The following is a 22,977-nucleotide window of genomic DNA, read 5'->3' on the forward strand; positions in this document are numbered from 1 at the left end:
GGTGCTGCAGGTGCCGGCACGGGTGCTGCTGGAGGGGGACACGGTGACACTGCGCTGCCGGAGAAGGCAGAACAAACAGCTCACAAGGGTGTCCTTCTACCATGACGGGAAGACACTGGAGGGTCTCCACGATGGGACCAAGCTGTCCCTGTCCCCTCTGCAGCTGAGCCACAGTGGCCACTACAGCTGCAAGGGCAGGGTGAATGCTGTGCTTCCATTGTGGAAGGAGTCGGAGCTGGTGACAGTGACAGTGACAGTGCACAGTGAGTGCAGGGATGGGGACAGGGGTGCCTGATATCCTCCAAGGTTTTCCCCACCACTGCCGAAATCCATTCCTCCCACCACTCCTCCCTGGGTTGCCCCAAATTTCCCAAGTCCCACTTGGTTTCCCCCATGACTGCCCAGTTCCCCCTGCAGATGCCTCATCCCTCTCTTTGTCCTCCCCAGCCCTCCCTGGATTCCCCACCCCTTCCAAGCTCCCTGCTCAAGCCTTTGGTCTCCCTTCTTTCCCAGGGTCCTCCCACCCATCTCTAAACACCAAATCATTCCCTGAGTCTACTCAGTCTCTTTTTTGGTTCCCCATCCCTGCCTGGGTCTCTCCTCCTTTCCATGGAGTCTCATCATTATCTCTAGGTCCCAACATGCCTCCCAGGGTCCCCTTCTGCTTACTGGGATCCTCTCTGCTCCCCTCCAAAACTCCTCTTTCCCCTCCCATGTCCCCCACCCCTTCTGGGTCCTCATTCCCTCCTGTGTCCCTCTGCAGGAGTCCCGCCCTCAGGGGTGACACTGTGGGCCCAGCCCCCCAGGGGACAGGTGACACTTGGGGATCGCCTGGTGCTGACATGCACAGTGGCCATGGGGACAGGTCCCCTGTCCTTCTCCTGGCACCGGGAGGGCTCAGGGGCACTGCTGGGCACTGGCCCGCACCTGGAGCTCTGGCATGTGGAGGACAATGACAGCGGCCAGTACCGGTGCCGGGTCAGCGACGGGGACAGCATGGCCGGGAGCGATCCCCTGAATGTCACCGTCCTGGGTGAGCGGGACCCTTGGGCTGGGGGTGACCCAACCCATGGCACCCCCATCCCACCTCGCCCAGTGCCAGCCCTGTCTCTGTCCCCGCAGTGCCCGTGGCCAATGCCACCATCACCCCAGGGCCCCTGTCACACCAGGTATATGCAGGTGCCAACGTGACGCTGCGCTGCTCAGTGCAGGTGGGCTCAGCCCCTGTCACCTTCACCTGGCTGCACAATGGGCAGGAGGTCGCCCAGGGTCCCCATCTGGAGCTCAAGGCCATCGATGTGGGACATTCGAGCACCTACCAGTGCATGGCCACCAACCAGCTTGGACAGGACGGGCACCGTGTGTTCCGGGCACTCAGCCCTCAGCTGGCCTTGGAGGTGAAACCTCGCTCACCCTGGGTCACAGGTGGGATCATAGAGGGTCACCAGGGAGTGCAGGATCCCTGGGGTGATGGGTGACCCTGATGTGTCCCCCTCTGTTTCTTGCAGTGGCCGCAGGGGTCGGTGGGGCCCTTTGGTTCCTGCTCCTGCTCGTGGCTGTCATTGTGGCCTGGCACTGGAGGCATCGTGTGGGTGGGTGACAATGAGGGCAAAAGGGTAATGGAGAGGGGTGTCAAGGGCCCCAGAGAAGAGGGGCCATAGGGCAGCACCCACAGCCCCTGGCTTGGGAGGGGCTGAGCCCCCAGTGACCATGGCTCAGAGCCCTGGGGAGCTGTTGGAGGCTCCTGCAGGGATGTTGGGAGTTCTATCAGGGGTCCCCCTCCCTGCCAGGCTCGGGGTTCTGGGGGGGCTCAGGGTGTTGGTGCACGTCTGGTGGGTCAGGGATACGGGGGGGGCATCAGGGATACTGGGGGGGCCTGGGGAGAATTGTGTATCTGGTGGTGGTTCAGCATTGCCAAGGGTGGATGGGCGCGCCTGGGTCTTCAAAGTCACCCCTCCAGTTTTCCTTTGCAGATGCCAGGAAGCACCAGGAAAGGTGAGTGCAGTCTCCAGCCATGATACACCTTTTACCCAAACCCCCAGCACATCCCATCCCCTTCCACACACCCCCTTATTCCCACAGGGCCCCCCAGACCCCCTGGCACCCTTGGTGGAGGATCCTCAGGCGATGTACATGGAGCTGCACAGGCAACCGTGGGAACCCAGCGACAACTATGACAATCAACACCAAGGGTTGTGATGCTCTGGGAAGTGGGAGGCACTGGGTGACACTGGGGGTGCTCCCTCCATGGCTCCTGTGGTTGCCCATCCTTCCAAGGGAGGTGCTCATGGGTCAGGGGGAGGCTACACAGGGCACCCTGTGCTCCTCACTTCCTCTCCCAGTATCCCCAAGGGCTCCCCCATCCCTTTGCTCGTACCTGCAGGGGCTCCCCAGCCCCATCCAAGTGCCCAAGTACCCTCAGGCACTGCCCCATTCTCTCCCCACAGTGCTTGCAGTACACCCAGGGGTTCCCCATTCCCCCTCCCACTACCCCTGTCCCATCCCGCTGTAAAAGGGGGAGTCGGGGAGGATTCTTGCTGAAAGGTTTCTCAGATGAAAATGAAGCACCACCGTGGCAATATTACATCAGAGAACTGTTTATTGAAAAAGGAGGGTAAGTGTTCCTACCAAAGTGGGAGAGAAAGGAGTAGAAAGGGAAAAGGATAGAGAGAGAAACAGAAGACAGGGATAGCGTTACTGCAAGAAGCCCGGGCGCTCTGTGGACATCAGCTGGGCAGATGGAGTGTGTGTGCTGCAAGCCAGGGCGAGCCCACATGGCTTTGTGAGTGGCTGGGCGTGATTTCCAAGGACGGCACCTGCGTGTCTCTGGCATGGGCGAGCGATGGCTGCAGGCTGGCTGCTGCGGGCTGGCTGCGGGCTGGTGCTGCGGCACTGGAGGCTCTGGGCTGGCTGCCACGGCCGGGGCTGCAGTGGGCAGGTGCAGCAGGCTCGGTGCTGTGGGCAGCATGGGAAACGCGGCAGAGGCGGCGGGTGGGTACAGGCAGCATCTGCTCCATCGGGGAAAGCAATGAAGGAACGTCCAGGACGAGCAGGAATGAGCTGCCTCGGGTAAGCAGCGAAGCAGGGAAGAATAGATGCGGACAGGGAACAAGGACCACCAGGAGGAAAAGGCGGGGGGGGGGGAGTGTCTGCGATATTTTTGCCGGACGACTGGGAGGAATGATGTATCTGACTCCACCTTTTCAGAAGGCTAATTAAGTACTTTATTATACCATATTAGTCTATATTATATTCAATTACATCTAAACAGAATCAGCCAAGCACTCAGCTGCACTCCACTGCGCACAATCTCATGACTGTCAGCCAACAGTCCCCACACACACACACACACATCTGGATTCAACTGGTCAGTGAATCAAAACACACCAGAATCCAATTAGCAATTCCCTTCAGGTAATCAATTTTCCACAATGCATTCCACGTGTGAAAAACACAGGAGCAGAAAATGAGATGAGAATTGTTTGGATCATTCTTTGCTTCTCTTACTGCTTTCTCCCAGGTTCAGAGAATGTGAATCCCACAGGGGAGGAGGGCCAAACTGACCCTCTGAGCTAGCCCCTGATCCCTGCAAGAAACCCAAAGCAAAACACTCCTGTTGTGTCGCAGTTAGCTGCTTTTATTTGCAAAGGCTCCTCCCACAGCCTGATTTCTGGGGCATTTTTTCATAGTTTTTTTTCCTCGGGCATCTGTCCCACCAGCCAGTGGGGGTCACTCATAGCCCGATCACTGAAGCTTTCTCTCCCCTGATCGTCTGTTGTGTGAAGCCTCGCCAGGGACAGGGTTCCCAACACATGTACAACCCAGAGTCATTATTCACCTCATGTGCAGCATATGTTGAGACATAAATCAAAATCAGATATGATCCTCTTAACACCAGCGTGCTTAGTGGCTCTGCAGTCCCCATCCCAGTGCTCCTAATGAGGTGGCTTACTGGTGCCCATCCCAGTTCCAAGGGGGCACAGGACCTGGTTCCCTGCTCCTGGGACAAAAATGCAGCTCCTTGGTTAAACTGGCAGAAATGGTGTTTCTTTGTTCAGCTCGGACAAGGAAGCTGAACAAGGTGGGAACCTCCCTTGGAATGGAAAATACAATCCCCTTCTCTCTGAACTATTATAATTTTGAAAAACAGGGCTTTTAGGTAAAGATGCGGGAACAGGAATAAGAGTTCTTTACTGGCATATATTGACAGAAACAAGTTAATGGAAATTGACTTTTTCTGGATATTGTATGAATTGATGTTACATTATTGGTTATACTGTTGAATAAATATTGCGATGTTGCTCAGATAGTGAAAAGTATTTTGGAGTGGCTGATGTTGTTGTTGTGGCCATCCAAGGGTGGGGCCCAGCCATGGCCCAGCCCCACTGAACAGGGATGGCCATTGCCCAGCTCTGCTCTGGACAGCCCTGGTGGCAGCCAGGACCTGAGGGTCCCCCCTGCCCCCTTGGCTTTGATTCTTGCAGCTTTAGAGCTGCTGCAGAGGTAAGAATTCTGTGGGAGAAAAAAGCCTGCCTGTGGTTTGCTCAGCCCTGCAAGAAGCACAAAACCCAAAGGGAGCCCAAGCAGTGGCTCTGTGAGGGCCTTTGATGGTTTTCAGAGCAGGACTGGCTGGAAATCGCCCCCTGCAGGGGCAGCTGTGTGAGAACCAGTCCAGAAATGCAGCAATTGATCATTTTGTCCCTTGCAGCAAGGGTCTGTGATAGCCCCAAAAGCCTTGCATATCCCGCAACACTCTGCTCAACAACATGACCGATTCCCTCCTCCTTCCTGCTTCAAACATGAAGCCCTTTAGAATGGCCTGGGAAGAGTGTTTGGCTTTTTACTGTGGCTGCCAGACAGGAGGGAAAAGTGTGGAAATATTGAGCTGTGGCTCTGCCCCAGAGCTGTGGTACAGGTTTTGGGAGTGATCCTGCGTGGATTCCAGGTTTCCCCAAAGCTGCCCCATCCCTGCCCTCCTCACCTGAGTGAAAGGCTGAGGGTTGGCAGGAATTGTGGTGTCAAGACACCGCAGGGGCTGCTGTGGACTCGAGATGAGCCTGAGACCAGGCGCTGCCTTCCTTCCATTCCGGATCATGGAGAGTGCTCACGGGTGTTGTGCAGGGTGTGTGCCTGACCCTGGGACACGGCTACGCTGCCAGTGGGCACTGGGATGCAACCTGTTGCCTTGGCGGCTTCTGATCGCTGCCGATGATGTTGCCAGGAGCGATTGGTGCCCGTGAGCTTGCAAAAGGGGCGATTTCCCATTCTCCCTCCTGCCTCCCGTCCGAGGCCGCCATGGCCCCTGAGGGGATGGAGCTGAAGCGGGGCGCCCCCTGCTGGCCAGGAGTGCTCCATGCAGCGCCCTCTGCTGGCCGCGGTTATAACTGCCACAAAAACCAACAGCGCTGAGCAGGAGGGAAAGTTCTGGGTTTGTGTTGTTTGTTCTGATCTGCTTTGTAAATTTCCCACTACAGAGCTGGTATTCCTTTTCCTACACTTTTGCCTGATATCCCCACAATCTTGGAAATTAAAAAAGAGGTTTAGAGATGGGTCTTCTTATTCCAGGAAGGTTCCTACTTTCCTTGGCAGATATTTCTCATTTAAATGAGTTGCCAACTTCTGGGTTCCAGCGTGGATGTGACAGACACCCCATGAGCAGATAGGGTCAGGGACTTGCCCACCTCATGCTCTGCCTTTTAAGCCAGGTGGGTCACCAAGGGCCCTCTTCCAAAGTGGCTCTTCTGGTCAACCTGGCTACTCAGGAGCTGACTTTGTCAAAGTGTCATGCTGTCCCCAGTGTGCCATGGCTGACAGATGATGGACAGACAGGGCCCTGTCTCACCAAAAGCAAGTCCTGACCCACCCCTGCCACACACAGGTGTTCCAAAATGTCTGCAGACTTCAAATTTTTCCTATCTTTGAAACCTCACCCTGTGCCATGGCCTGATTCCAACTGACCTGGGAAAGGGGGAGACTCAGGAACACCCTCAGTGCCTTTGTGACATCCTGGTGTGGGGAACATGGTAGAGGAGGGGTTTGGGACAGGGGACAAGAGAATCCAGAGCCTCTTGAAGGCCACTTTGGTCATCAGAGCAAGGAAGGTCCAAGGCTCTGCCAGATTCCTCTGGTGGAGGAAACATGATGCGGGGGAAGTGTTCGGGGATTGTTCTTTGTTGGTGGCTTTCCCTGGAAATCATTCCTTGTGTGACAATTTGGACTCTGAACCTTGTTGCTGTTGGTTTATTTCTTTCATTGCTGATTCAGGAACTGTAAGACTTTTGGAATCTTTGTGCCTCCATGGGGAGCGGTGGAGAAAGGGGCAGCAGCCCCTGGTTTTTAGTGGGAACCCAGAACTGGAGAATCCCATTCCTAAAGCCCAAGAAAGCTGAACAAACACCATCACTGCCAGTTTAACCAGAAAGCTGCATTTTGGACCAAATAGGAAGGAAATGGGTCCTGTGTCCTCTGGCACTGGGAGGAGCCAGGGAAGCCAGGGGTGTACTGGGAGCACTGGGACGGGGAAAGGGGAGCACTGGGTGCCCTGTGCAGCCGCCCCTGACTTGTGGTCATCACCCCAGGCAGGATGGGCCACCACGGGAGCCATGGGATGGGGACTCCCAGTGTCCCATATTGTCACAACACGTTCCCATGGATGTCACTGGTGTCCTGCAGTCACCCATGTGGTCCTGGCAGCTCTGTGTGGGTCACCTGGGGGTCCTTGAGGGGGACAGTAAGAGACACCTGGCTTGGGGTGACACCCATGGCTGACATGTCCATGTACCCACCCATCCCCCATACTCACCCCCTGCCCCCTCATGTCCAGCCCCTCCCCCACCTCCAGGGGATAAGGGTGTTCTGGGGACGCCTTTGGGGATAAGGGGGGGTCTGAGGGGTGTGTGGGGAGGGGATCAGGCAGAGTCATGGCTGGAACTCCCCACTGACCTGTCCTGGGATTTCCTGAGAGCTGCAAGAAAAAGAGGATGGGGTGATCATGGGGTGTCCTGGGCCCCAACCCCACCTGGGACCTTTAAATGCTCACTGGAGCCCTGAGCCCCCACCAGACACTGATTTCTACTGGACTCCCAGGCCCCTGCACCCCAAACCACCCCTGAGGAGCCCGAGAACACCTGAGGCACCCAGGTACTCCAAACCCCTCCCCAGGAACCCTGAACCACCTCAGGACCCTGATTCTTCACACAGCCCCTGAGCACCCCTCAAGCCTCAAGGAACCCCAAGAATGGAATGCAGGGAAGACCCCAAACTGCTTCAGGATCCCTGAGGAGCTCTCAACATCCCTGCACAACTTTCCAACACCTCCCTAAAAGCCCCCAGGAGATCCCAGTGACACCCCAATATTCCTCAAGGCCCTTCCTGGGACAGCCCAGGACCCTCCAAAAGACCCCCAAAGGTGTGAGCACCCCAAGCAAAGGTCACTGGGGGCTCAACTTCCTCCAGCTCAGGGGCTTTGGGTGATGCCCCAACTGCCCCCCAGTGTGTGGGGCTTCCCCCCAGTTCCTGTAGGACCTTGTCTACCTCCTATGTCACCCACCCCGGTGGTGGCACCAGTAACAGCCCCTGATGACAGCCAGGAGCAGGAGCAGGAACAGGCGGGTCCTGCCAACATTCACAGCCACTGCCTGGGACAGAGGGGACACATTGGGGTCACCCTGAACTACAGGGGCCCTGAACACCCCATCAACCCTGTGTGATCCTACCTGTGACCCAGGATGAGCCAGGTCTCACCTCCAGGGCCAGCTCAGGGCTGTGGTCCTGGAACACGCGGTGCCCATCCTGTCCCAGCTGGTTGGTGGCCATGCACTGGTAGGTGCCCGAATGTCCCACATCGACTGCTGCAAGCTCCAGGAGGGGACCCCAGGCCACCTCCTGCCCATTGTGCAGCCAGGTAAAGGTGACAGGGGCTGAGCCCACCTTTACTGAGCAGCGCAGGGTCACATTGTCACCTGCATGCACCTGGTGTGACAGGGCACTGAGGGTGATGGTGGCATTGGCCACGGGCACTGTGGAGACAGAGACAGGGCTGGCACCTGGCTAGGTGAGAAGGGGGTCCTGTGGATGAGGTCACCCCCAGCCTGAGGGTCCCGCTCACCCAGGACGGTGACATTCAGGGGATCACTCTCGGCCACGCTGTCCCCGTCGCTGACCCGGCACCAGTACTGACCGCTGTCATTGTCCCCAATGTAGTGCAGCTCCAGTTGGGGGCCAGTGCCCAACAGTGCCCCGGAGCCCTTCCGGTGCCAGGAGAACGACAGGGGACCTGTCCTCACGGCCACCTCACAGCTCAGCACCAAGCTGTCTCCCAGTGTCACCTGTCTCCCGGAGGGCTGCACTGACAGGGACACCCCTGGGAGTGGGACCCCTGTGGATGGACACAGAAGGGATTGGTGACCCAGGAAGGGTGGGAGACACGGGATGGGAAAGAGGGGATTGGAAGGGCACAGACAGGATCCCAGTGAGCAGAAGGGGACCCTGGGAGGCAGGTTGGGACCTAGGGACATTGGTGAGACCCCATGGAAAGGTGCAGAGGCCCAGGCAGGGATGGAGAACCACAAGAGAGACTGAGGAGACTCAGGGAATGATTTGGGGTTTATAGATAGGCCGGAGGACCCATGGAAGGAAGGGAGAGCAGAGGGTGGAGCAGGGACCTTGGAAAGGGTGGGGAATCCAGGGAGGGCTGGGGAGGACAAAGAGAGGGATGAAGGATCAGGAGGGGGAACTGGGCAGTCATGGGGAAACCAAGAGGGACTTGGGAAATTTTGTATGACCCAGGGAGAAGTAAAGAGAGGGATGAAGGATTCAGGCAGTGGTAGTAAATCCTTGGAGGATATCGGGTTTCCCTGTCCCCATCGTTGCACTCACTGTGTACTGTCACTCTAACCCTCTTCGACACCCTCCACTTTGACACCACTTTGCTCACACGGCCCTCACAGTGGTAGTTGCCGCTGTGGTGCTGCTGCAGAGGGGACAGGGACAGCTCGGTGCCATCACGGAGCCCCTCCAGTTTCTTCCTCTCATGGTAAAATGACACCGAGGTGACCGTGTTGTTCCGCCAGCTCCGGCAGTGCAGTGTCACTGTGTCCCCCTCCAGCAGCGTCCGTGCTGGCACCTGCAGCACCAGCCCCTCTAGGGGACAGAGGGGTCCTGTCGTACCTGATGGCAGTGAGACCCCCCAATTGGGTGCACCAGGGGTCCCCAATTCCAACAGGGTTCCCCCACACTGGGATGGTCTGAGATGTCCCCAGAGCAGGGTACAGGCTCTGGCCACACAGGAGGTGACCCATAGAGCGGAGCCCAACCCAGAGCCCTTGGGGTCCCTGCCAGGCTGGGGACACCTGAAACCCCCTCACCATCTAAGACTCTCAGAGCTGGGCTACGCCCGGTGCCGGGTCTGTCACACGTGTAGGTGCCACTCTTGGTGACAGTGAGGCGGTCCTGTCTCTGTTGCCCCCAGCGCCATCGGTCCTTGTACCAGGTGGTGGCACCAGCAGTCCCCAAGCCCTGACAGGTCAGTGTCACCCGGTCCCACAGCACTGCCGGCTTCCACGGGGGCTCCACGAGAAGCTGGGTGGTCTGGGCACCTGTGGGTGACAGGGGACACCAGCCTGCCAGGGCCAGTGTGGGGCTGGGGACAGCGAGGTGGGGCCATGGCATTCTCTGAGGACTCACCAGCAAGGCCAAGGGTCTGGACTGGAAGGGAGAAGGGACAGGGCTGGATGGGGGTGGCACTGCAGAGAAAACAGCACAGGGGCAAGGGGTGTGGAGGCTGTCCCCAAACTGTGCCTCTGGGGACAGCAGTTCTTGTGAGAAAGTGTGTCTGGGTGGCCCCCAAAATATTTGGAGTGGCAGGGGGACATGTCTGTGTCACAGCCACCCATGCACCACATCCCTGTGGCATAGACACCTTGGGAACAGGGACACTGAGGCCACGCTGGGCTGAGGCAGAACATGGGGACACTGTGGGCATCTCGGGCAAGAGGACAACACAGACACAGCCCATGCTGACCCAGGTCACCCCCACCAGCTCATGATCCCATCCCCATGGCTGCATCCTCACTGTTCTTGTCCCCTTCTTTCCCCACATCCCAGTTCCCTTGTCCCTATCCCCAGAGCTCCCTGAGCCCAAAGGTGGCAGTCCCCACATTCCTGTCCCCACATTCCCATCCCCAAATTCCTGCCCCTTCTTCCTGTCCCCAAAGCCACCCTACATCCCCAGTCCCACCAAGGTCCACTGTGGGTAACACAGAGTGGCACTGCTGGCATTGGGGACCTCAGGGGACCCCACACCCCCGGTGTGCCCCCTCCTCTCCCTATCCCAGGGGTGTCAGGCCTGTGCCCGGGGCACTCACCCCACAGGAGCAGTGCCACCTTCCCGGCCATCCCGGTGTTCCCAGCCATGTGCACCGGCTGTCACTCGCTGCTGTGGCCACCGCTCCCCTGGCTGGCGACTCTTCGGATGAAGGGGAAGGAAGCGAGGTCACGTCTGTCCCCACGCGTAGGTGGCCCTTAGTGGGGGCAGGGTGGCCACAAGCTGAGGACAGGCTGGGGACAAGACTGGCTGGCACATGGTGGGAAATGTTGTTCTCACGTGTGGGAAGCTCAGGGGGTTTAGGGACCTAAAGATGGGTGTCCAGGGGAATGGGGGATCCCAGGGATGGGGTCCTTAAGAATGGGGGGAAATCACTGGAGACTGTGGTGCCATGGGAATGGAGGTTCCTTTTGATGTTTATTTACTTGCTACTTCTCCATGTGTTCTTCTCATACAGATCAGATGCCCCACCAGTATATTAAATCAACCTTAGCTATTTCACAAAATTATCTGAGTTATTCTCACCATTGTCACTTAGTTACACAAATAAAGGCATTAGCTACTTCTGCAACAGTTAATGTTATAACACACAGCACATTGTCTCTATCTTGATATTTTTTGAGAGCCTAAACTATAATATAATAATCACACTGAAATATATATTCTACACAGTGATTAGGGTAAAAAGGTGACAAATAGTAGTGTATCAAAAGTAATTAAAAATAGATTACAAAATATATTATATCAAAATAATTGGGGGAAACCAATATACTGAAAGCCAATGACTACGAAGTTATTCATAATGGGGAGAAGGTGTATGGAAGGGTTTATTAGACTTCTTATCCTGCTCTGATTTTGACAGCAATAAATTCAATTCATATCTCTAATTCCGAGGCAGTTTTGCCTGAGACAGGATTTGATGAGTGATCCCTCCTGGTCTTTGTCTCAACCCAGGAACCCTTTGCTCAATTTTCTCTCCCCATCCAGGTGTGGAGGCCAGTGAGAGAGTGGCTGTGGTGGGTGCAGGGCACGCGGCCACTGTCCATCCACGGCAAGGCAGGGAGGAGGAGGAGGGTCCAGGTAAGGTTGTTGAGCTGATTGTTTTGGGATTTGCAGTAGTGCTGGGGCTCTCTCAGTCCCTTGGGCAAAGGGACAAAATGATCAATTGCTACATTTCCAAACTGATTCCCTCACAGCTGCCTCTGCAGGGGGGGTTTCCAGCCAGCCCGGCTCTGAAAACCATCAAAGGCCCTCACAGAGCCACTGCTTGGGCTCCCTTTGTAGTTTGTGCTTCTTGCAGGGCTGAGGAAACCACAGGCAGGCCTATTCCACCCACAGAATTCTCACCTCTGCAGCAGCTCTAAAGCTGCCAGAATCAAAGCCAAGGGGGCAGGGGGGACCCTCAGGTCCTGGCTGCCCCCTAGGGCTGGCCAGAGCAGGGCTGGGCAATGGCCATCCCTGTGCAGTGGGGCTGGACCATGGCTGGGCCTGACCTTTGGATGCCACTACCTTCAAGGAGCAGGAGTTTGGGAGCTCCTTCCTGCTCAGGGCTCCATTCCCCAGCTGCTCTTGCTGGCTCAGATCCTGCAGGGGATGAGCAAGAATGGAGAAGTCTGGACCCCCCAGGAGCTGCCATCCCCCAGGACAGGGCCCCCTTGTCCAGCATGTGTCCCCCCTGGGACAGGATCCCCCCAGGACAGGAGCCCCCTGGATGTGCCCCCCCAGGACAGAACCTGCCCTGCCCCGTGTGACACTCAGTACAAACGGCCTCTTCCTTCTGCTGCCAGAGAGAGGAACTGAAAACATTGGGCAGGCACAGCCAGACACCTCCATCCCCCACAGCCTCCCCAGCCCTCCCTGCAGACCCCTCACCCCTGCTTCCCCCACCCTGGGCTTCCCCCAACCCCTTCCCTGCTCAGATGCCCCTCAGGATCATCAAGACACAAACTGGGGAGTTGTGAAATTGAGGGGTAAAATGATGGAAATGGAAAAAAAGAGAGGGAAAAGTCCTTGGGGGCTGGGGAGGGCACAGACCCAGAGCACCTTGAAATCTGTCTGGGGTGATGCTCAGGCCGCTGGCACCTTGTGGGGGCTGTGCTGGGCCCTGGCTTACCCCAAAATCCGAGGCACCCACAGAAGGAGCTGTGAACCATGGGCCCACCCAGCCACTGCTTATCTCTGGCACCCCCATTACACAGGGAAGCCAACCATAGCACCCCCATTCCTTCAGCCCCCTGTCCCTGGAACCCCCATCCCAGTACTCACATTCCTCAGGATCTCCTTGGTCCAGGACCCCTGTTCCCAAGGAACCTTCTCCTGTTGCAGCGTAATGTAATATCCTGTTTCAGCTATCCCAGTTCCTCTCCAGCTGTGCCAACAACCTCTCCCTTCCTCTCCCCCTTGCCCCCTTGCTAAGTGCTGTCTGTCAATCTTAACATTCCAGCAAGGGCATCGTCTGATTGGCAAAGTTCAAAAGATGCCCCTCAGCCCTGGGGACATTGGGCTATCCAGGTGTCACCTGTCCCCTAAGACTTCTCCCCTCCTACCTGGTTGGTACATTCCTACCCCTTCCCTCCCCCTCTTCCTGGGCCTAAAACACACGGAGACCACGCTGTTCTGGGTTCTGTTGGAGCTGTTGCAACATTCAGAGGTCTGTGACCTAGGAATAAAGCTCTGCATGAAAACCCTTCAGCAGGACCCATCTCCTTTTTCCTTCATCATCGCCTAAAGCCTTTCCACCAGAGGTAAAACTGAGTTCCTCCTTGCCTGGACTTGTCCCAAGCGCCAGCTGCAATACCCAGCTAGCCAGGGGTGTCTCTGGGGTGAGACCACCACAGCTGCCGCCTTTGGTCCAGCAGCAAGGCCAAATGAGCCCAGGCACATTCCATCTGGCAATATTGGCTCTCCCATTCATTCCATACCCAAAAATCCCCCTTCCCACATTACCTTGAAATTTCCAGGACCCCCCATTCCCCCAGCATGCTCCTCCCATGAGCCTGGAGACCAGGTTCTTCTGGAACTCCCATCCCTGAGTCCCCCCAGCCCTGGGGACCCCCATTCCCCTTGCACCCCAATCTCTGGTGACTTCCCCTCCTCAGGACCCCCATGCCCCTGGACACCCATCCCTGAGATCCCCTCAACCCTCCACTCCTGAGAACTCCATCTCCCACCTTTTGTCACCCAGTTTTGTTCCCAGACTGTCCCCACCCTGCCCCAAGCCTGTCCCCAGCTTGTGGCCACCCTGCCCCCACTAAGGGCCACCTACACGTGGGGACGGACGTGACCTCGCTTCTTTCCCCTTCATCCGAAGAGCCACCAGCTCTTCGTGCTCTTTGTGAGCACCCTGGTGCTGCAGGTACCAGCACGGATGCTGCTGGAAGGGGACACGGTGACGCTGCGCTGCCAGTGCTGGGGAAACCACACGGTCAAATTGATGTCCTTCTACCGCAAGGAGAAGAAACTGGATGGGCTCCACGATGGCACCAAGCTGTCCCTTTCCCCTCTGCAGCTGAACCATGGCAGCCGCTACCACTGCAGGGGCTGGCTGAGGTCCTGGTTCTGGGAGGAGTCAGTGCTGGTGACAGTGACAGCGCAGGCCGAGCATCGCAGAGCATCTCAGTGTGGAAGGACCTGTGTTGGAACTGGGGACCCCTGGTGTGCTGCCTATAACCCAATGGGGGGGATCTCCATGAAAACGGGACACCAGGTGTGACAGGACCCCTGTGTCCCGCAGCCCAGTTGGTGCTGCAGGTGCCAGCGCAGGAGTTGCTGGAGGGGGACACGGTGACACTGCGCTGCCAGTGCTGGCGGGACATGTCGGTGACTGGAGTGCGATTCTACCGTGGGAACAAGGAGGTGGAGAGGTCCCTCAATGGGACTGCAGTGTTGCTGTCCCCCCAGCAGCTGCACCACAGTGGCCACTACAGCTGCAGGTGCTTGGTGGACTCTGAAATGTCACCATGGGCACAGCCGGCACTGGTGACAGTGACAATGCATGGTGAGCACCCCCACGGCTAGAACTCCAATCCCGTGAGACACCAAAAGACACTTCCTAGTGGTCTCAGAGTCACAGTCCTCACCTCCCCTCTCCTTCCCTGAGCTCTTCTGGGTGCCGGTGCTGGAGGGTCCCCCCAAGCCCACCATGGGGTTCCTCCTGACTCTCAGCTGCCTCAGCACCCCCAGCCCCCTGTGGCCCCGACCCCCCCTCCTGCACGTGTTCTACCGGGATGGGCAGGTGGTAGGGGGCCCGCAGGGGTCCACGCAGCTGCTGGTGCCGGCTGTGAGCGTCTCCCACTCAGGGAATTACAGCTGCCAGGTGCACTCCAAGGGGGAGGCTGTGCAGAAGAGCAGCACCCAGCTCTGCGTCACGGTGCGCAGTGAGTGCGGGGATGGGCACAGGGAGACCCCACAACCTGCTCAGATCCTCTGGTTAGGGATCTCCATGAACTCCAGACACCTTTCTTTTGTCCCCCACCTCTGTCCTGTGTCGCCTCACCCCTCCATGGTGTGAACCCACCCCTGACATCCCCCATCCTATCCCCCCACACTGGCTGCCAGCCCCTCCCTGTGGTCTCAGCCCTGTCTGATCCCCACAGTGCCTGTGGCCAATGCCACCATCACCCCTGGTCCCCTGTCACACCAGGCGTGTGCAGATGACAACGTGACCCTGCGCTGCTCAGTGCAGGTGGGCTCAGCCCCTGTCACCTTCACCTGGCTGCACAATGGGCAGGAGGTGGCCCGGGGTCCCCTCCTGGAGCTCAGGGCCATCGATGTGGGACATTCAGGCACCCATCAGTGCGTGGCCACAAACCAGCTGTGACAGGATGGGCATTGCGTGTTCCGGGCACTCAGCCCTGAGCTGGCCCTGGAGGTGACACCACAGGACACAGGGACACAGATGGAGTCACATGCGGTCACCAGGGAGTCTGGGACCGCCGGGTTGATGGATGACCCTGATGTGTCCCCCTCTGTTTCTTGCAGTGGCCACAGGGATTGGTGGGGGCCTTTTGTTCCTGCTCCTGCTCATGGGTGTCATTGTGGCCTGGCACTGGTGGCACCATGTGGGTGGGTGACCATGTGGGGACAGGGTCCCAGGGACAGGTAGAGGTCCCCAGAGTTGAGGAGCCATAGGGCAGCACCCACAGCCCTAGAATTGTGACCTTGTCTGGGGGTCCTGTGGGGTTTGGGGGGGTGCTGGAGGGTCCTGCATGGATGGTGGGGATCATTTCAGGGTCTGGGGGGTCTCTGCCCCTGCTAGGATTTGGGTACTTGAGGCCAAGTTTGTTGGGGGCACTGGGGAACTACATGAATTCTGGGAGGCTTCAGGGATGCTTGGGGGCCCTGTGAAAAATTGAGGGTCCTGTGGGGGTTCAGAAAACTTGAGAGGGGTCACGGCCCTGGGACCCCACATTCACCCCTCCCCACTTTCCTCTGCAGCTGCCAGGAAGCAGCAGGTGTTTTGCAGAGAAAAGAAGAAACCTCACAACTTTGTAAAAATTGTAAAGCCCGGTATGCTTCTATTACGACACGCACCGGACGCAAGCCCCCAAAGGACGCAAGCCCCCAAAAAGGCATGCGTGCTTCTGAAGACCTTGGGTCTTCTTTTATCCCCCTTCTAAATGCATATGCATACAGTTTCACAATGAGTTCATACATATTCATTCCGTGTGACATTTAGCACCAGTTCTTCTTTATCAAAGGAATTTCTAAGTTGGGGGCAAATCGACCTTGTGGTCTTTCTGTTTTTCTTTCTCTGTCTCCTTGCTGTCTCTTTGCTGTCTCGGCATGCGAGTTTTTCCTTCAGCTTTGGCCTCACAGACTTTTCACCTTTCTTAGACACTTCACCTAATTCAGAATGGATCTTTACTCTGTCTCATTCCCCCCTTTCCTAGGAAATAAGTAAATTCTTTTACTTAATGAAAACCTTCACGACAGTAAGTGTCTTTTAGTGCTTCATCATGTACGTTTGACAAAGAGGTTAGTACAGCTATTCGTTGTAGCATTCTCCAGTTCCAAATTAACAATGTAATAAATAATCCTAACAAAATTACAAATACAGAGATTAGAATGGTTTCTACTAGACAGAATAACATGATTGCTATCAATTTGTACAGCAGCACAAGCAGTTCTCAAGCATACACCCTTTTCCAGTATATACGAGCACAGTTTTCTGGTCAGTGACTGGATGAATTTCAGAGTGACAAATACTCTGTTCAGTGTCTAAACACACATCCTGCACATTAATAGTATTGCTTTCACAAATGAATCCCATCTGTTCTCTAGTAATGCAGGATTCTAAGTTTACTGTCTGCCACTTTCCATTCATCTTTCGTGCCCACACTCTATGTTCTGAAGGATAGAGTATTGTTTTTTCATGGTTTATTCCTAGGGCAACAATGGGATGGATAACATAAACAGTGGCATTATGTATGGTAAGCACAAAGGCAGTTGCCACATTAGAAACAGGATCATAGGTGAAATTCACCATAGTCCGCCAGGATTGAAACTTCCTTTCAATATCAATTGCATTATCCCACGCAATTTCTTGAATTTCAGCTGGAAAATTACCTTCACCCCTTTCCCATATGATCGGAGCTGCTGTTGCTTGTATCCATAACTGTGCTTGTATACAACTGAAAGCTACAGACACATTATCTTGAACTATACTAAGTGCTTCTACTATCAACTTGTGGTCTTGGTCCCCGGCCTTTTCATACTTCTTTACTTTGGCAGTACTTTTGAAATCTGTCACTGGCTAGTTCCTAATGCCAAGAGAGATTACTATAAAGGCTGCTTCAATTTTGTTAGGCTACCTGCTGCAGTGGCCAGTTTATTCACCAGTATTTCTGAATCAATTCCATTTAAAACTCCTAATCTTGTCCCTAATATGCCAGTTAGATGTTTGTTATGGGGAACAGGAGCTGCTTTTTGTCCATGACCATCCCTCCCTGCCAGAGGGGCTCACACTGCAAATTCAGACACACTTCACAAGTGTATCTGACAGAGGTTTAGGTCATATTTGAGGCAGATGTTTGTTCTGAAATGTAGAGACCTCAGGGAATCACCTTCCCCCTCCAAAGCACCTGATTTCCCAGATGTGTGGCAAGCAGGAATGTCTCTCCTGGTCTACAAAACCTCACCCACCTTGCCCCTAGCTTCAGGTCCAAGCCTCAAGTAAATAGTGAAGGGGAAATCTGAGAGAAGAGCCTAAATTCATTGCAGAGTTGCAGTGCCTCAGAAGAAACTGGGATCAGGTTTCTGCTGCTTGAAACACTCAGCACAAAAGTGATGCTCAAAATCCTACAACTGCTGCTGAGCTCTGAGGGGGGGTCTCTCTCTCTCTCTACCTCTTTTAAGCAGAATCCAACCGCCTCAGACTGGGACGATCACTGATCCAAATCTCAGTAGGAAAAGGGATAGCTATAAATAAAGAAAATCACCTTCCTTGCTTGGGTTAATAATGCTGCAGTTCAGCACCCTTTACCAGCTATTGCCTGGGTGTTCAGCCAACCAGCTTAGAAAATGACTTAAGGAAACTGATTTCTTGGTGTTCCTGGTTTTAAGCACCAGGAGAGCTGGCTCCTTCCTTTCTTGTTCTGCTCCTGAGATATGCCTGTTTTTGTAACCATGTTTTCCAACCCTCAAAGGAAGTTTTTAGGAAGGAGGAGCAGGCTGGTTCGATTTTTGAGATGTTAATTTGCATTATCAACTCCACACATTTGAGAGACCATTCTGGATTGAATAATAGCTGTTGTTCACTCGCATTCTTTACTACGTAGGGGCCTGTTTCATACACTTTGGGTTCAAGTTTGGGTAGAGTCTGAACTAGTATGGGTTGTATAAGGCCCTGCTGTGGTAAAAAGTGTAGTGTCCACTTTGAATTCAAATGAAAGTCTGATAGCAACTCGAGCTCAAAGGCAGGTCACTTCTACAGGCTGTATCAAGGTGAAATTACACCAACAGTCTGATTCACTTAGGCTATCACAAACTTCCTGGTGTTCATATACACCAGGGGAGGTTCAGACACTAATTACATCTGGTCTCTCATAAGCTGTCCTATTGATGACCCAGCACTTTACTTTGATTTCTTCTCCTCAGATTCCTTGAAGTGTTCACAGTTCCTGTTCCTGCTACTCTTGCTCCTCACATACCTGATTCTCATGGATTACTACAGTAGATATGTTTAATTCTTTTATCTCAGGAGGTTTTCCCATGGATCCAGCATACTGGTTAAATGCCAGGGACCAAGGCCATTCAGCATTGCTTTGAATAGAGGTACTCTCAAGTTCTAAAACTTCAGTTATGATTCCACACAAAACAATTCTACAAACTAAAATATGAGCTACTCCCCACCATCTGCAATGTACTCATTTTGCCCGAGTAAGTTTTAGTCTCAGTTCATTGTCTCCTGGCATCACTCCTTAAGGGGTTTCTGGGCCTTCTTCACCCAAGAGTGATGAATCCAGACATCCTCCTCCTTGATTTTGATTGCAGTGAAGGTGGTGAGAAGTATTCGCAGTGGTCTCTCCCACTGTGGTTCCGAAGTCTTCTCTGTAAGAGACTTAACATATACATCATCCCCAGGCTATCTAACTCCCTGCTCCAAGTTCCAGCCACATGTTTCTCAATTACTCTGAGTTGCTTGCTTAATGCCACCATGTAGGTGGACATTCTGGACATTCCCTTTGTATTCTATATGGTCTTCTATAAGGCATTCCAAAAGGACTCAGCATTCCTTTAGCTCAAGGTTTAGTTTGAATTTGCAATAGTGCTAGTGGAAGAGCTTGGGCTAGGGTAGATGAACTTCTTGCCCCAGTCTTACAATCTGCTGCTTAATCAAATGATTCATTCTCTCCACCTGGCCGCTTGATTGGGGGTGGTATGGGGTGTGAAGTTCCTAATCTATGCCCAGCTGGCTACTAATCTGTTGCACTATTTTGGAAATGAAATGAGGATATCGTGGCTGGAACTCTGAAGCGTGGTATTATTTCTTGTAAAAATAATCTGGTCACCTCTTGAGCTTTGACAGTTCTAGTGGGGAATGTTTCTGGCCACCCTGGAAATGTATCTATCAATACCAGTAAATAGTGATACCCCCCTTTCCTTGGGAGTTCTGAAAAGTTAATTTGCCACTGCTGTACAGGCCCATGGCCTCTCCCAGTCGGAAGGAGTTTTGGCCCGGAGGGGGGTATTTTGGGGTTAGTCTGGAGGCAAGGATCACATTGTCGGCTTACCTGAGTGATAGTGGCATATAAATTCCTGACAACGATACAACGATTCTTTCAATCAGATGTGTGTTCTAGAAAGCCTGTGGAAATTACTACTTCAAAGTTAACACTTCATTTCAATGCACTCTGTATCACTCGTAGCCTTGGTCATTTTGAGAAAGGAGCCACACTCTATAAAAGGCTTTTAAGTAGTTAGGCCCTAGTGTGTTTTCTAGTGCCCTTCCTTTACTAGTAACCATGAAAATGGGAAGGGATTACTAGCTCTCTTTCAATGGTAACCCACCCCTTGCAGGTGTACGTCTCCTTTGATTAGTATTATTGTATTATGGCTTACCTTCGGGGAAAATCTGTACCTCACCCTTTGCTGCTTTCTTTGCCTCTCCATCCGCCAGCTCATTTCTTTCCTCCAATTTTAAGCTCACTCTCTGGTGTTCCTTAATATGCTTTTTCAGGTAGCTGAACTGCTTCCAGCAGCTGGATTGTCTCTTCTTTCCCTGTGAGGTCAGCAGTCCCCTCTCCTTCCAGATGGCTCCATGTGCGTGTATGACTCCAAATGCATACCTTGAGTCTGTGTAGATGTTTATTCTCCTCCCTTTTTGCCCTTTCCAGGGCACGGGTCAAGGCAATTATCTCAGCCTTCTGCATAGAGGTACCTGTTGGTAAGGGTCCAGACTCGATTACCTCTCTGTAGGTGGTCACTGCATACCCAGCATGTCGCTTCCCATTGGCAATGTAGTTGCCCCCGTCAGTGAACCAGGTCTCCGCATCGTCCAAAGGAGTGTCCTTTAAGTCTGGGCGGCTGGAGTAGGTAGCTTCGATGGTCTCTAGGCAATCATGGTGTGCTGAGAAAAGAAGCTGGGTTGACAATATTAGTCACCACAATCTCTACATCATCTTGCTCTACCATGATGGCCTGGTATTTCAGAAACCTCTGTGGTGAAAGCCAGTAACCACCCTTTACTTCCAGTACTGCGGACACTGTGTGGGACACTAGCACAGTCATTTTTGTCCCAGGGTAAACTTGCGTGCCTCTTGAATATTCAGCACAACTGCTGCTACAGCTCTGAGGCAACCTGGCCAGCCCTGGGCTGTTGCATCTAGTAGCTTAGAGAAGTAAGCAACTGCCCTCCGGCATGGACCCAAGTCCTGAGCCAATATTCCCAGGGCAATTTCTTGCGTGGAAAAATAGAAAGAGTGCTTTACTTACATCTGGAAGTTTCAAAGCTGGAGCCAACATGAGGGCACTCTTTAGCTGGTGAAAGGCCTGTGTGGTGTCTTTTGTCCACTGGAGATCTCTGTTTCCATTGGCAATAAGAGCATAGAGGGGTCTGGCGAACAGTCCATAATTATAAACCCACAGCTGGCACTACCCTGCCATTCCTTAGAAGGTTCGGAGTTCTTTCGTTGTCTGGGGTTTCAGGGTTTGGCATACGGCTTCCCTGCCTTAAAGTCTGCTGCTCAGCACTCACTTCTTACCTCAGGTAGATTACCTTCTGTTTCACTACCTGTGCCTTTTTCTTTGAGACTCTGCATCCTTGGAGTCCTAGGAAATTCAAAAGGCTTACCGTCCAGGCTTTTCTCGCTTCCCTCGTCCGAGTAGCTACTAGAAGATCATCCACGTACTGCAACAGCCTCCTTTCCTCTTGTGGAGCTTCCCGGGACTCTGGGTCTTTGCAAGCTGTTCTCCAATTGGAGTGGGGAATCTTGAAGCCTTCAGGCACATGGACTATGTGAGCTTGTGTTTGAATGGAAAAATTTTCTGTCTGGCTTCGTGGATAGGGAGGCAAAAGAAGGCATCTCTTAGGCCTAAAACAGTGAACCAGGTTAGCTCAGGTGTTAAACAAGTTCGTAAAGTCTATGGATTTGCTACCACAGGGTATAAATTCTGTGTTATCTTATTGACAGCCCTTAATCCGGTACTATCAGTTATTGGGCTGATTCCTTCCTTATCTTCCTTTTGAGGGTACTACTCAGTTCTCAGTAGTTGTGTTCTTTCCTTAAGCTTGATGCTCATGGGGGAGCATCTTTCACTCTCCCTGGTACAGCAGAGGCCCATACCCTTGAAAACACTCTTTTACTTACTCCAATATCTCCTTACTAATGTCTTTAATTTCAGTGTCTGTTAATGTTAAGCCTAACCTCTTTATATCATTTGCCTCCAGAGTAACCTTTCTCATTTGAGAATGTTTAGCAAATTGAGCAAATTGTACAAAAGATTTTAGGTACACATAGTACACATGTTACTCTAAAGGTTTGCACAAGTATGCCTTCTCAGACTGGCCAGTTGTTCATTCCCCACACTACAACATAAACATTCTCCACAGGTACTAAAGGTTTATTAAAACTGAATATATGACCCTTGTGTCAACAAAAATTCTTCCCTTTTGGGGAGGTCATCTTTATCCTCCCTCCCTTACCTTGGGAGGAGCCTTTAGCAAATCATATGTACTCATTTTGCGAACTGTGATTGCTTTACATTTCAGCATGATAATCCTTGCCTCATTTCATACGTTGCTATCTTATGCTGCATGCTGAACAACATGTTTGATTTGCTTTCCTTTGCCTTGTTTTCCTTTTTCAAGGGCCAAGACCAGAGGGCAGTCTGATTTTACAATCTCTTTGCCATTCTGGGTGATTTCTTAAAACAAAAAGACATTTCAGCATACCAAAACTCTATCCCATTTATCTTCCTATTATAAAACAGTACTAATTGCAATGAAGTATTATAAATCTTTTTATTTTCTGAGCTGCTCTTACTGGCAACCTCCTCCCGGTGAGCCCCTCCCAAAAGGGGCTAATTTAGGAACCTGTTTGCTCTGGTCAGTTCTCATTATTTATTTCTCCTTGCCCTATCTCGCTTCCACTCAAACCTTTTTACAGACCTTCACAGTAGTTTCTCAGTTTTCCTCCTACACACACAGCTCCAGGTGGCAGGTATCAGATGTGATTCCCACACACAAGCTCTAAGACCTTAGGTTCTGAATCCGCTTGACCAGAAACCTCTAATTTACACTCGGGGCATGTGCCCTGACAGCAAAACAGCAATACCAGTGTTTCTCATAAACACCGCACTGCAATAATACCTGCACATCCAGCTTTTGCCCACAGGCCATTCCCGTGTTCCCTGGGAAGACGGGGCAGCCAGAGCTGTCCCTGTGCCCAGGGGACAGCCACTGTCACCTCACACAGCATGCTAATCAAAAACGTGACATAGACACTATGTTCTGATCAAACAAAATATCAGTCTTTTCTAGTTCTCTTCTTGCACAATCTAATTAAGAACTGTGCCTACTTACACTTGTTTTACTGCTTTGCAAAAAGGCTGTGCTAGTCACAGCCGAAACTCTGATATGCCTACAGACACAAACACTAGCACTCGCACGCCCCCTTTATCTCAAATTCACTAGAGCCAAGGCTTGAATTGCT

General features: G+C 53.2%; 1 pseudogene; it reads left to right on the top strand.

Annotated features, from left to right (window-relative positions):
- The window catches only part of LOC128948168 (Fc receptor-like protein 3), a 74,393-nt pseudogene that overhangs the window by 49,605 nt on the left and 1,811 nt on the right, over positions 1–22,977 (top strand).

This window comes from Melozone crissalis, unplaced genomic scaffold (assembly GCF_028551555.1).
Source record: "Melozone crissalis strain CALT ecotype California unplaced genomic scaffold, PUWL_Pcris_2 ptg000114l_1, whole genome shotgun sequence".
NCBI lineage: Eukaryota > Metazoa > Chordata > Aves > Passeriformes > Passerellidae > Melozone > Melozone crissalis.